The following is a 15,669-nucleotide window of genomic DNA, read 5'->3' as shown; positions in this document are numbered from 1 at the left end:
TAGATTTACCTGTATGCATCACATTCTTTTTGGTGCTGGACAAGATCTGGGACACTCTAAACCATCTAGGACCTTATAACAGAAGTGAGGGAGAAAGAGAACAAGTACTAAGATAGCCCAGCCACTACCAATGGAGTAGCGGCTATACTGACAAGCACAGGCAGCTTCCATCTTATACCAACAGGGTTTCCAGGATGGTTGTTTGAGCCACAGTCAGTATTTTCCAAGGGCAGTATCACTGTAAGCAGAAGTAAGCACCCATGTTAGCCTACCAAACATGCCAAAAGCAGAGCACTGCTACTGCTACAGAGCCCAGTGCCCAGGTTTTCCTGGAAGAGGTGAATGAGACAAGACTGGGGAGGCAGACAAAGGCTGGGTTCTGCCAGGCCTTGATGGCCCAAGAAGAAAATCAGATTTTATTCCCAGTGGGATGGGAAGCCACTGGAGGCTGTCAAGCCAAGGAATGACATTATCTGATTTACGTTTTTAAAAGAGCTCATTGGCGGGGGAGGATATAGCTCAGCGGTAGAGTGCATGCTTTGTATGCACGAGGTCCTGGGTTCAATCCCCAGTACCTCCATCAAATAAAAAAAATATATAATTACCTCCCCCAAAATAAAACAATTTTTAAAATAAATAAAAAATTAAAAAATAAAAGAGCTCATTGATGCTGTAATGGAAAACTACGCAGAGTGTGATTCTGTAGTGAGAAAGACCTGGGCTTGAATCTCAACTCTTTTCCTTCATAGCTTGAATCCCTTCTGTTCAATAGAGGCAATAGTAGTATTCACCCCACAGGGCTGCAGTGATACAGCAGACAATGTATGTACAGGGCTGAACCCAGTGCCTGGCCCATAGTAGGTGCTCAGTATGGGTCAGCTACAATTACCATTATTAATTAGTAGTAGTAGTAGTTGTTGTTGTATTTATTATTACATAACAACTTTGAGAAAATACAGAGGATGTGGTCCAGATCAGGTATTAGGGCAATGTGGGTTGAAATAAACTTTTTGGACTCCTAAGACCCCACACAATGGTGGAGTCTTTGGGTGCTAGGTGAGGAGATGGAAAAGGTGTGTCTAGGGGTGCTGCCAACTAACTATGGGAGCTTCCCTGGCCCTTCTTCCAAACTCAGGACATTTCCTTGCCCCTGGCTATGTCCCTGCACAGGATTGTGTGTGGGCATACAGTGAGATGACAGGGAAGGCATGGAAAAAGAAGCACCCTTTCCTCACCTTTTATGTCAATTCCCAGAGTCCCAAAGAGTTCATTCACTCAAAAGTGCCTCTTATGTGCTAGCCCAGCACTGGGCCATGCCATCTTTCCAGCAATAGCTGAGTCACAGGAGCCATGGGGAAGCCTGACTGGGCCGCCCCACTGGGCTGCCTCACTGGGCTAACCCATCACCTTACACAGTGAGGATTGTGCAATGAGGCAACTGGAAGGAGCCATGTCCAAGGCTTCTGGGGGCGACATAGGCATGGACTTCTCCTTCTTGGACTCTGGTTCAGCTGTCCCTTGGCCTGAGCTCCAGGAGATTATGAATCACCCTCCAGCCAGCAGGGGCAGTCTGGGCGAGCTGCGTGACTCCAGTCTCACGTGAGCCCTGTGCCGCACAGACCACGCCCAGAGCAGGGCGATGACGCAGGCGCAGAGAGGGTTCCCTTCTGACATGCTCCTGAGCTTTGAGGCTTTGTCTAGCTGCACCCAGTTCTTATAGTCCTAAAGCCTGTCAGCTCCCTGGAAGGGATGATTGCAGAGACATAGCATGCCCTCTTGGCAAAGGGAGTTGTGCCATGCTAACCCAGGCTGAGGCTGTCTGGCCCCAGGGTAAGGTTGGTATGCCAGGAGTGTGGCAGGAATGACTGAAACTAAAGCCAGGGTGCTACCCAATTCCCCTGCCACTTTATCCTCCTATTACTTCTTACTCAACTCTTTGACATTTACTTTTATTTATTCCTTCAATCATTTGATCATTAACTTGTTTGACGACAGTTACTGAGTGCCTACTCTGTGCTAGGCACTGTGGGAGGTGATGAGGATGCATGAAACAGAGTCCCTGCCTTCAAGGAACTTACATTCTAATGTGGGGGACTCGATCATTCTCATGAGAATATTATTTCTCCCATCCAAAAATTAACAAAATCTCTCTCAACTCTAATCCACCCTCCAGATACTGCTACTGCCCCATTGCTGCCCTCCTCTTTATACTAAAACCTTGAAGCAACTGTTTATACTCATTGTCTCCAAATTCTCTTCTTCCACTCCCTCCTGAACTCATTTTAATCACTGTTCTAATCAAGATCGCTAGTGACCGACGTGTTACAAAATCCAGTGGTCATTTTTCTGTCCTCCACTCGCTCTTCCTTGAATGACCTTCTTCTCTTGGTCTCCAGGAAGCCACATTCTATTGGTTTTCTTCCTCCTGTTCTGGCTGCTGCTTCTCAGTTCCCTTTGCTTATTGCTCTTCAAATAGATGCTTCAAAATTATCAACTTCAAAACTAAGCCCTTGATATTTTCCCCAAAAACCTACTCTTCCCACAGTCTTTCCCATCTCAGTTAAATGGCAACTCCATTCTTCCAGAGTCGCAGGCCCAAAAGCCAGGTGATGTCCTTGACTATGCACTGTCTCATGCCCAACAGAGTCAGCAAATCCTGTAAACTCTGTCAAAGGACATACAGATTTTGACCATTTCGAATTGTCTCTTACATCACTGCCATTTCCACCACCCTTCTCCAAGCCATCATCATCTCTCACCTGGATTGTTGCAGTAGCTCCCTAGCTGGTTCTGCTGCCTCCACACTTTCCCCTCTTTGGTTTATTCTCAACATGGCAGATAGAGTGAGCCTATTAAAATCTAAATTAGATTATGTTACCTAGAAATTCTTCAATGATATATGCTACTTTTTACTCAGAGTAAAAAGCCAAAGTTCTTACAATAACCTTGAAGTTTCCACATTACCTGTCCCCCATTATTTCCCTGAATTTGTCTCCTACTACTCTGCCCCTTGTTCTCAACTCTCCAGCCACACTGGCCCCTTCATGTTTCTCAAACACACCAGGTATGATCCAGCCTCGAAGCCTTTGCACTTAACTTTTCTCTGCCTTGAATGCTCTACATCCGGATCTAAGACCTTTTACTTCGTTCAGGTCTTTACTTGAGATTCTCCTTTCTAGGCCACTCTATCTAAAACTTCTCTCCCAACCCCCTAAAAAATCATAGCTCCATTTTATACTTCAGTTTTCTCCTTAGCACGTATCATTATCTAACATACCATATGTCTCAGTCTGCTCAGGCTGCCACGACAACATACCAGAGATGGGGTAACTTAAACAACATACATTTATTTCTCACAATTCTGGAGGCTGGGAGGTCTAAGATCAGGTGATGGCAAGGTAGGTTTCATTCTAAGGCCTCTTTTCTTGCCTTGTAGGTGGCTGCCATGTGCTCATGGGACCTCTTCTTATGTGTGTGTGGGAGAGGAATGTCACGGGAGGGAGAGCAAGTTCTCTGGTGTCTCTTCTTAAAAGGAAACCAATTTCATCAGACCAGGGCCCTACCATCATGACCCCATCTAACCCTAACTACCTCCTAAAAACCCCATCTCTAAATATCATTGAATTGGAGGTTAGGGCTTCAGTATGTGAATGGGGGTTTATATACATATACATATACATATACATATACATATACATATACATATACATATATATATGTATATACACACACACACACACATACATACACACATATATATATTATTAATTGTCTTCCATATTAGAATGGAAGTTTCATCAAGGTTAGGATTTGTGTTTATGGTGTTCACTATTTTAATCCCTGTGTTTCGAGTAATGCTGGCCATATAGTAGGCTTCAATAAATATTTACTGAAAAATTGAATGAAACAAGCAAAATAATTACAGCTTGTGATAAGTAATAAGAAGAAAATAGACAAGCTGATAGATTAGAACAGCAGCTGCCAACCTTGGCTTCACATTAAAATCGCCCAAGGAACATTTAAAAATACAGATAGCCTGGGCCTCATCCCCAGAGATTCTGATTTACTTGGTCTAGAAGGAGCCTGGCCATTTTTTTTAATGTTCTCTGAGTGATTTCTAATGTGAAATGAGGGCTGAGAACCAATGAGTTTGAGATTGACGGAGGGACATGAACCAATGGGAATCTACATGAGATAGGGTATACAGGGAAGCCTAAAAGGATGATAGCACTCTGAGATAGTATCATTTAAGTGGAAACCTGAAGGAGAAAAGGAAGTGTGGGAATTCCTGGTCAATTCCTCGTGTCAGGCAGAATGAGAATGAAAACACTGAAGCAGGCATGAGCTTGGTGTGTTCTCACAACAGAAGGGCAGTGTGGGTGGTGCAGAGTGGGCAAGGGGAAGAGTGAAACAAGATGAGTTTGGAGAGAGCCGCAGAGGCCAGGTTAGGCAGGGTCTTGTAGACCATGGGAAGGAAAGTGGACCTTGTATGACATAAGATGGGAGCCACTGAAGGGTTTTGGGGAGGGGAATGACGTGATCTGATTTACTATTTTCTAAATATTGCTCTGGCTGCTGTGTAGAGGTAATGAGTGAAAGTAGGGAAACAACTTAGGAGGTTGTTGTGCGAGTCTAAGAGAGACTTCATGGTGCCCTAAACTAAGCTGGGGCCTGATGTCCCTGCCCATTTAGACATCAGAAGCCTGAGAGTGACACACAAATCTCTTCTGCTTAGATAAATACACACTCAAGGCCATTGCTTTCTGGAAAACTTTCCAAAGTTAAGATTCTGTAGATTGCTAATTCTGGTTCAGTGGTTGGAATATGTATGCCATGCCTCGCCCTATGGACAAGGCCCTATTGATCAGTTAACGGGAAAGATGCTTTCTAACAAGAACACAACACAATGTTAAAGAGATTTTTAAATATGATGGCAGTATTCATTCATCTAAATTCTAAAGAGCCCCACTAATCCCCAGCACTGGGTCTTTTACGATTTTTAGTGGCATAGGTTGGGGGCGGGTGAGAAATGAGAGCAAGAGACAGAAGGAGAAAACTCTGCTCTCAAGGGAGCTTATAAATAGAGAGGATCAAGACATCAGCACAAACAGAAGTAACACAAGATATAACGAGGTAAGTAGCCAAAGGGAGATATAAATACAATCAATAATTGCTGTCATTTATTTAACACTCAGTTTACGCGGAGCACTGTGTTGGGTGTTTTACATATGTTCTCATTTAATCTTCGTAACTCTATGGAATAGGTAGTATGATGACCCATGATGATAGCAGCTAGTATTTATTGAGTGCTTCATATCAGCCAGGCATCAGGTTAGGTGTTTCAAAATATCTTATACAGTTTTATCTTCATTCTATAGATGAGGATAATTAGGCCCAGAAAGGATCTCTGACTTATCTAAGATCAGAGAACTGGACAGGTACAGCTTTGATATTCAAACACAGGTTTGACTCTCAAGTCCAAGCTCTTAAAGTGTTCTGGAATTTCAGAGTAGGTGACTCCTACCTTGTTCTGGGAGGTGCATGTGTGCAGGGAGGAAGACCTCATGGAGGAGGAAAGGTGTGAAGATGAGAAAGCAGGGGACTATAGAGGGCCCAGCAAGTGGCCTCACTTGGCAGAGCTGAGAGTGTGTGATGGGGAAGAGTGGCTCAACAGCAAGGAAATTCTCCTCCTTTCTCTCACTCTTAATCACCTCACCTGTGCCAGCCAGAGGCTGAGCCTCCCATGGAGCCTGTCTACCACTCAAAACTTGATCTTGGGGTGCCTTGGTTCTTGGTTCTCCTAAGGTCCCTGGGAGCTCAAACCACTTTAACTTTACTTCAAGGGAGGACAAGGTTTAGATTTTCAAACTGAAAACAAGATGAGTAGGGAGTTGGCAGCCCCCTTCTTTAGTTCTTCTTTCTTTGGTAGAAGCAGACTTTGGCACTTTTAGAACACTGAAAACAAGATGCAAAAAGGACGAGGAATCCAGAAAAGCCAACAACCAACACCCACCACAACATCTCAGGCCAGCAAAGAAAGTTCATCATGCAACACTGCTTACAACAGCAAAAATTTGCCAATGATTTAAGTGTCCATCAATACAGGATTGGTGAGATAAGTTAGGAAACACACACAGAAAAGAACACTACGTTGTCAAAAATTATGAGGTAAAACTGTATAATCTGACAAGATGTTTCCAAAAGCTTGTAAGTAAAAACAGGTCACACAACATTCTCTAGAGTATGATTCAATTTAAATCACAGATATCACAGATGTATGTTTATGAATGTACAAAACCATTGACCACAGTTATCTGGCAGGTTGTCAGCACAAAGAATTTCACTGGGACTTTCACTTCCTAACATACATACTTTTGTACATTGTTGACCTTTATAACAAGCCAATATTACTTATATAATTGGGGAAAAAAAGTACAATAGTTTTTATTTTACAAAACAAAAGGCGCCATCTTAGAACATCCTCCATCCATTTTGTCTTTTGTCACCACAACGTATCTTGGATTCAGCAGTACATCTGAAATTGTCTCCTATAACTTTCTCATGAATGAACTAAGTTAATGCAGGAACATATTAACCAAATTACAGCACAAGTCAAATAGATTGGCAATTGATCAAAGAATTTTACACAAAGCAATAGATGGCAACCAGTAAAAAAGTCACCAGAGAAAGGCCACAGGGCTATTCCACTTTTATTAATAATTTAAAAGACACAGAAAATGTACTTACCACGTCTGAAGATGACCCAACGTTGGCAGGGATATCAAATATGTTGAAGAACAAAATTGAGATTGAAAATGAGCTCAGATGGGCTGGAATACTGGGCTAAAAAAATAAAATTAAAAAAAAAAACATAAAGTGAAATTTGTAAGATAAAGAAAAAAATCCTCAATTAAAAATTTAAAAGTCTATTTTTGCGAGGCCAGAGTAAGGGAGGCATGGCTCAGCAGCAGCTCACATAAAAACGAACAATCCAAAAAATATCTAGGGGGTTGAGTTGACCCATAGAGTAATTTGAACCAACAGTTTAATGTAGCTAAATTATTTAGCTGCTAAAAAGGAAGCAGAATTTTAGATTGGATTAATCAAAGTATGGTTTCTAGATCCCAAAATATAATTGTCACACTGAAATCTCTGCTGTTTCCTTCTGGAGTCTCCTGTTCCAGTCTACACGCCATCTTTTAAGAAGGTCATGGAGAAAGTGGAACACCTCCAGAGGAGGGTCACAAGATTGACAAAGGGGCTGGAAACCATCCCATAACAGGAGTGACTCTTGAAGGGACCAGAGACACGGAGCCTAGAAAGGAGAAACCTCCAGGGATATATAGGATACTCACCTGCTTTCAAATCTCAAAAGTGTTTTCCTATGAAAAGTAGGCACTTATTCTGGGTTGCTCAGGTAACAGAACTAGGATTACTGCCACCCAGTGGTAGCAAGGAGGCAGATTTTCAGTAAACCTGTCAAAAGGCTTTCTGACCTTGAGAGGGTCCTGCAAGAGGCTGAGCAGACTGGCGTGGCAGGGAGTGTTCTTTTAAACTAAGGCTGGATGAACAGATGCCCAGTGGCAGAATCACAGTAACCGGCTCTAAGAGATTACGTCTTTCTCCTATTCTCCGTATCCTCCTCTGGAGCAATGAGCCTTCTCTCTGTAGTCTACAGAGTGCTGAGGACAGCTGGGCAAGAACTTGAGGCAGCCCCCTTTTGATTATTGTTGTCCAAGGCCTATGGGGGCAAACCCAGTGCTGACAGTAGAGCCAAATGGCTGATGTAAGTCAGATCATGCCCCTTCCTAGACAAGATCTTCCAGTGGCTTTCCACAGAGAACCCCCTTACTCCTTACCATTTCAGAACTCCTTACCCCCTCATCTTAAGATTTTCTGCCTTAATACTTAATATCATGCAACATAATATTTCATACTTTTATTTAGTTTTCCTGCTCCCTCTGTTGGGCTATAAGTACCTTAAATGCAGGGATCATGCATGTCCTGTTTCCAGTTGAATCTCAGCCCCTGGAACAGTGGTAACACACAGTAGGTGCCCAGTAAATGTTTAATGAAATGACTGCTGCATCCCAAATCCCTGCCATTTTCCACAGTCTTGATTTTCTCAACAGAAGACATTTCAGATTTAAGAACCAGATCTCAAAATAATAACAATCACTTGGACCTCAGTAGTAAGATTTGGGGTGATTTTCTTTCCATTCTCAATTTCCCCAATTTTTTGTTATGCAGCCATATTATATTAATGATTACCTGGCCATAAGGATGGTAGTAGCTAACATCTATTGAGTGATTTCCATGTGCCAGGCATTGTGATGCGCCCTTTAATTGGATTAACTCTTTTAATCCTCACAATAGTACTTTTCAGTTGGCACTAGTATTATTCCATTTTAAAGACCAGGAAACGGAGAAACTGGGAGGTGCTATGACTTGCCCAAGGCAACGCAACTCTATCAGGCAGGCTCTAAAGCTCATGCCTTTAAGCCCTGACATCAATATAAGACGAAAACTAATGATGATCATAATGACAACTAACATTTCTTTAGTACTAAGCATGTATCAGGCACTGTGATAAATGTTTCAAACACATCACCTCCTTCAATGTGCAGGACAGCCCTATGAGGTGGGAACTATTATTATGACCACTGTGCAGTCCGGGGCCCTCCTGCAATGTAATCAACCGTGCCCACTGCCCAGCTTGGACCCTGCTTTGGTGTCCTGAGAAGCATGCTTTGTTTGATTTTTTTTTTCTGAGTTCCAGCCAAGTGGAGAAGCAATCATCTGCCAGTCACGACTTGAACCCTCCTCCAGGTAGATTAGGCCTCCAACACATGTAATTTCGGCCCTTACCTGTGCTGTTGTCCCTTTCTAGAATGTCCTTCTTTCCTCTGTCAACACAGTCCTACAATTTTTTTTTCAGACACAGCTCAAATGCAACTCCCTCCAGGAATCCTTCAGTGATCAGCCCTGTCCACCACCGTCTCTTGTATGACACAGTCTATACATTTCATCCTGCCTGGTTATCTCTGGCTTTCAGTGCTGGCTCTCGTCCCACTCATGTATGTCCCTTTTTGTCAGCTAGACTATAGCTCATGGAGGCAGCTAGGTCATGAGTTCCTTGGCATGCCCAGAATAAATGGTCTGTTAACTTGCACACAGTAGATGCTCAATAATTATTTTGCTGATTTCTTAATGATATTATACCCTCATAGTTGTAAAATGTTCTCTTTTCAAATAACTCTCACACATATGATCTCACTTTTGTCTCGTAGCAGCCCTAAGATCTAGGAAAGGCAGATCTTATTTTTCTCATTTTCACAGTTAAGTAAATTGATGGCCAGGAAGGTTCAGTAAATTGTCTCAGGTCACACATCTGAGAATTCAGCCCAGCCCTCCGGACTTGAAGCCCCAGATTCTTGACCCTAGACCACACCGATTCTACTGGAAGATACCGCTGGCTGGGAGCAATGCTAATAACATTCCTCTAAAGACCTCATCTTGATTCTATCACTGGAGCAAAAGCAATAAAGAGCGCCAAGAGGCAATATCCACAGTGGAGATTGGGAAGGCAAGTAAATTCATACACTCGGAGGTGAGAAGTGCCTGGGGCTTATCAGATATGGGTAGTGATGACTGTGTTATATTCTCTGCGAGGGGTGCACTCGGGACTGAACTGAATGCTGTCATCTATACAGGGCAGAGCAGCTCAACTCTCAGCAGAAGAGAGGCAGCCCAGCAGGCACAGGGTGAATGTGAGAGCACTTGGAAGCAAGAAAGCTGGGTTCAAGATCCAATTCTGCTACAAGCTAGCTATGTGACCACAGGGAAAGTACCTAACCTCTCTGGGGCTGTACTTCCTCACTAGAAGACATCAATTGACAAGGCCTCTTGCAGCCCCAACGTTCCACAAATCTCTGACAGAGGTGATCCACAGACCAAATCTGGGCCATGAACATATTTTCTTTGGCCCAAATAGTACTTAAAATTTTTTTTTTTTTGATCTGGTAAGCAACACTTAAAAATCTGAAGATTTTACATAAACATTCAGATTTCCAAGCTCTCTAGAAAAATCAGAAGATCAAGTAATAATTAAAAATTGGAAGACACCACATAAGAATTGACTTACAATCTTTCTAGAAAAAAAGATCTGGACACATGGGGTTATTTTTGTCATCTGTTTATTACTTACAATATAGTATGTTAGGTTTTGATAAGCACCACAGGGGGAAAATAAAGGAAATAGGGAGTTTTGAAACAGTAGGGGTAGGGGATCCTGCAAGGCCTACAGTTTATAGAAGATGGTCTGAGAAAGCCTTGCTGCCAAGATGAGCTATTCCCAGGACCACAATGGGCTGGAGTCCAGGAGTGGCTGCTGCCTTTAGATGGGGCACACGGGAGAAAGGTTTAGGGCTGCTAATACCCTCAGGTTATCATATGATCCAGCAACCTCACTCCTGGGCATATATCCAGAGGGAACTCTAATTTGAATGGATACATGCACCCCAATGTTCCTAGCAGCACTATATATAATAGTTAAGACATGGAAGCAACCTAAATGCCCGTTGACAGAGGACTGGATAAAGAAGATGCAGTATATATATATATAACTCAGCCATAAAAAAAATAATAAAATAATGTCATTCCAAGTGAAGTAAGCCAGAAAGAGAAAGAAGAAAACCATATGATATCACTTCTATGTGGAATCTAAAAAATATGGTACAAATGAACTTCTTTACAAAACAGAAACAGACTCACAGACATAGAAAACAAACTATGGTTACCAAAGGGGATTAGGGGGGATAAGTTAGGAGTTTGGGATTAGCAGATACAAACTACAATACATAAAATAGATAAAGAACAAGGTCCTACTGTATAGCACAGGGAACTATATTTAATGTCTTATAATAACCTATAATGAAAAAGAATATGAAAAAGAAAAAGTATATATATAACTTAATCACTATGCTGTGCACCAGAAATGAACACAACATTGTAAATCGACAAATCAACTATACTTCAATAAAAAAAAAATACCATGTGGGGAGTAAGACTCTGACGTTGGTTGATATAAACTGAAACAGAGTTTTAAGTTTATTATTTGATTTCACAGAGTCAACAAAAGAGTTTCAAGTGGTAAAATAAGTATCAGAATCTGAGAGGAGAGGAGTGAACTGTGGATACAAAGTGCTCACTAACCAAGTGCAACTAAACACCCCAATCCACCCCGATGCATTTTCTGTCTAACGGGGGTCAGTGCAATTAGCCTGATACCTGTAGCAATACCCCAACCTTGCCCTTACATCTCAGACCAGGGCCATTACACGATATTAGAACTCATTATAGTTAGAGAACAACCAAGCATAGCATGGGAGAGGTGGGGAGAGGAGAAATGGCTCCTACTCCATTCTCTTTTGGCCATTTCTTGTCTGGGTTGGGACTTGACAGGTGATTTCTCTGGATACTAGTGTTTCCAAGTGGAAGATACTATCCTCTAGTATATTTCCAACATTTTGGACCATGATCTACAGTAAGGAACACATTTAACGTTCTTATAGCATGTATTACTGAGTTATATATATGTTGAGTATACAACAAATATGACATGAAACAATAGTTATCCTTACTGTGTATAGTGTACACTGCTATTTCCTAGTCCATTCCTTTTTTTGTTTTTCAATCCTGATCACTACGCACTAAATTGATTTTCTGAGCTGGGTAATTAATTGGCAGCTTGAAAAACACTGCTCTAGACCAATGGTTCCCAAATTTGGCACCACCTCAGAATCCCTTGGAGTCCTTGTTAAATACATATTCTTGTGCTCCATTCCAAACCTACCTATGGAATCAGAATTTCTTCAGGGTGAGGCCTAGGAATCTGTATTTTTTACTAAGGACTAGCTATGCCCTGGCATTAAGGAATCACACTTCTCTTCAGGACACAGAAGGAAATAATATCAATAACAGTCATGATTATCAAATGCCTACTTCACGCCAGTGCAGCCCTCATAAGAGCTTTCCACTCATTGTCTCACTTAAATCCTAACAACAACCCCACTTTATAGACGAGGAAACTGAGGCTCCAATAGCTTCCAAAAGGCATAGACATGTTTAGGAAGTGGTGGGGCTGTGATTGACGAGGGCTCTGTTTCTACCTTTACTAACCCTTCCCACCCTCTCCCCTCTGTAGTTCCAGAGACCTTGGATATGTTCTAGAATATTCTATACCAATTCAAATGCCAGCTCAGGCACCAAGATGGTTCAACCACCAGAGGCAAGGGGCGGGCATAAAACAACAACGATAATACTTTGCAATTATGTTGAGTTTCCCTGTTTCCAAAACATATGTGTGGATGTTTTCTCCACATTTATGCCTTTCAGATATCCTATGAGGCAGAAGAGGCAGGTAAAAAAAATGAGACCTGAAGAAGGGAAGTGACTTACCCAAAGTCTCACAGCAAGTTCATCACCAAGCTTTGACTTTCCCAGACAAGGTCTATTCCTACACTTGGGTGGGTTTTCTCCAGAGTTCCCAGCTCCACCTCATTTCAAGTCTATGTCCCTTTAAGGCAGAAGAGGAAGAAGAGCTGGAACTTTCTGCCTCCCTCCCTACAGGATTTACCATCAATTTCTGAAATGAGCACACTCTGTATATACACTGCCTGAGGGACAGGTTGCCCCAAACCTCCTCCACGGGGCTGTATCAAGGACTGGCTGCATTTCTATTTTTGTCGTGAAATTTGTACAGAAGCTCTGCATTGTGCTTCAAAGGAAAATAATGGATTCCATGATGAAAGAGAAAGGCACCATCCCTCCTACAGAGGTTAAATGCCACCAGCCCCTAGCAAAAGCAATGTTTGGAAGACTCTGCCGAACAAAACGTTGTGAGCCCACGGAAAACCTCAGTGGTGAACTGGACCAATCTCTGCGATGTCAGAAAGGGGCTGGAAGGATGAATGACCCCCATTTAGCCTCCTTGGCTGAGGCTCTCCCTCTGTTGAGAACATCCCCTCTGTTTCTGCCTCAGAAGGAGGTGTTGTTTGCAATGTGTATATATTTATGTGACAAATGACTAGCTATTTATCAAACACTGTATCGATTCTAACATTTTTCTTCACCCTTTCCCCTTCACAATGCAGGTTGTTTTGTTTCTCCCCTTAACAGCTCCCGAGGATAATCTAATACAAACACACACACACACACACACACACACACACACACACTTGGTGAAAATCAAAGCAAGCCATCTTTCTCTTGGCCTTAGTCTTCCCATCTATAAAGTACATGATTGAACTAAATGGTCTGTTAGGCCCTTTCTCTGGCTCTAGGATTCTACTAAATGTGTGAGGAAAGCCCTATGTATAAGCCCACAAGATTGTGATTCAGCCTCTGAGCAGGAAGGGGCAAACTGACTGCAAATTGTGTTTTCAACACTCATCTTTGGTTAAAGAGGGGTTTAAAAAGTGAAAGAAAGGAAAAAGAAACATTTCTATTATGCCTCTGAGCGTGCTAACATCCTAAAGGTGAGGATTATTCTGCTTTCTCTCTTACTTTATTTTTTATTCTCTTTATGTGGTAGTCAGGGCTGCAAAGCCTGCCTAGTCAGTTGCCTCTTCCCCGCGCATCAATTTCTCATCCCAGGTGAAGGTGCCGGGTGCAATCCAGCCATGTAATAGCTGAGGTTTCAGCCCTGGAGAGCTTCAACCTAATGCCATTCTCACCTCAGTGGAAGTGCTCCACTTGATGTCAGAAAAATTGGAAGAGGTGTTAAATTTGCTTTGTGACTGCAACTCCCTCTTAGTTTGGGGAGGCTGGCTGAGGATTTGATGGCTTTGTAGATTTCACTATCAAGGAAGTATAAAATATCTCAGCTTTTAAATTTATATTGTCAATCACCAAAGTTGCTCCTTCCCCTTGGGGACACTAACTAGATCTGCAGTTGCTGCTGCTGCTTGCCAACACAGCATGTGCCCCTCTCCTACCTGCTTCCAGGGGCTGGGTTCAAGACAATGAGATTGCACAGGGGAACCACTCTCAGGGCATTTCGAAAAAGAAACCAGGGCGGGAGGGTGGGTGCGCGGTGGTAATAGCTCAGTGGTAGAGCACATGCACGAGGTCCTGGGTTCAATCCCCAGTACCTCTGTTTTTAAATATACATAAAAGAAATGAATAAATAAATGTAATTACCTATCCCCACCAAAAAAAAAAAAAAAGAAAAAGAAAAAAGAAACCAGAGGAAATGGGAGTATTCTCACTCTTCCACAGTATATAGCCCAGAGATGCAGTTCAAACTGCCTGCATTTGAATCAAGTTACTGAATCTCCTGGGTCTCGGTTTGCTCATCGTCAAATGAGAATAATACTAGGCTATACACCTCATAAGGTTATTGCGGAGAGGAAAGGAGTAAAGGGCCTAAAGTGATGCCCAATGCATGCTAATACCTCAGTAACTGCTGGTTATGCTGACTATAATTCCTCCCCGCCAAACTGGTCTTTCGGCTTTCTGATGTTTAAACAGCCTGCATTTTCTGGCCATCTCATTTCACCAGAGGATCTGAAAGCACACTAGTGATGGGGCTGAGCTAAGGTTCATCTTAGAGCCATTTGGGTAGGTCGAAATTGCCCATTTTCCTGTTCATTTATTTATTCACTCGGCAAGTATTTATTGACCACCTGTTACACGGCAGGCATGGTACTAGATGATGACCTAGAAGTGAACAAGATAAAGTCCTTGCTTAATAGAGTTAATGCTCTAGAAAGAGGCGGGGAAGACATGGTACAAAGACAAATACAATGACTGAGACAGGGATGAGCTTGCAGGCTCCAGGGACCTGAAGTCAGTATGGCTGGGGTTGAGGGGGGCTGTGGGAGAGGGTGCTATGAGATGATGACGCAGAGGAAAGCAGGGGCTAGACCATTCAAGCCTTCTAAGCCAGGTAAGGAATTCTGTCTTCATCCTAAGAACATAGGGAAATAAATAAAAGGTTTGAAGTAAAGGATCAATATACTCAGATGCTTGGTAAAGTTCTTGTTGATCGTTCTGCGGCGTACTGATTGTTGAGGGGCAGGGCTGTCACTATCTGATACTGTGTTTTTGTGTGGATTCCAAAAAAGACACCCCTTATTCAAGTTAAAAAAATAATTGGGCTACAGCCTAGTCGACCTTAAGTCCTGCCCAAGGGAGTTGACCAGTGTCCTGGCAGGTGGCAGCCTCACCTGTGTGCGCCCACATTCTTCTTACTTATGCATTTCTTGTCACTGGAAAAATAGACCATCAACAGCACTTTGCACTTGACTGTTCCACCACCTTCTCCCAGATGAGGCAACTGTGGGTGGGAGGGATGGGACTTTAGAAAGTGAGAGCAATAGGTGGTGAGTGAGAGAAGTGAACTCAGGGGACATCCAGGACTTGGACAGGACAAAGCCCACTTATGTGTGCCACTGAGTGAGTGTGTGTGTGTGTGTGTGTGTGTGTGTGTGTGTGTGTGTTCTTGAGTCTGTACAAGACCATGTGTACTGTTACGGGTTTATGTAGGAGCAGGCTCTCTTCCTCTGCTCTCAGACTTGAAGCCAAGAAGCACAGAATGTCTGCACCCATCTGTACCCTCTTATATAAGTTAGTATGTGTCTATGATAAAAATGGCACAGCCAGAGT

At 42.7% G+C, this 15,669-nt stretch overlaps 1 non-coding gene across 1 annotated transcript; it reads left to right on the top strand.

Moving 5' to 3' along the window:
- Positions 1-507: 507 nt before the first annotated feature.
- TRNAT-UGU lies at positions 508-580 on the top strand. The gene has a single exon. It is a non-coding gene; the product is annotated as a tRNA-Thr (tRNA).
- The last annotated feature ends 15,089 nt before the right edge of the window (positions 581-15,669 follow it).

This window comes from Camelus ferus, chromosome X (assembly GCF_009834535.1).
Source record: "Camelus ferus isolate YT-003-E chromosome X, BCGSAC_Cfer_1.0, whole genome shotgun sequence".
NCBI classification, from domain to species: domain Eukaryota; kingdom Metazoa; phylum Chordata; class Mammalia; order Artiodactyla; family Camelidae; genus Camelus; species Camelus ferus.
This window is presented reverse-complemented; position numbering and strand designations above follow the sequence as displayed.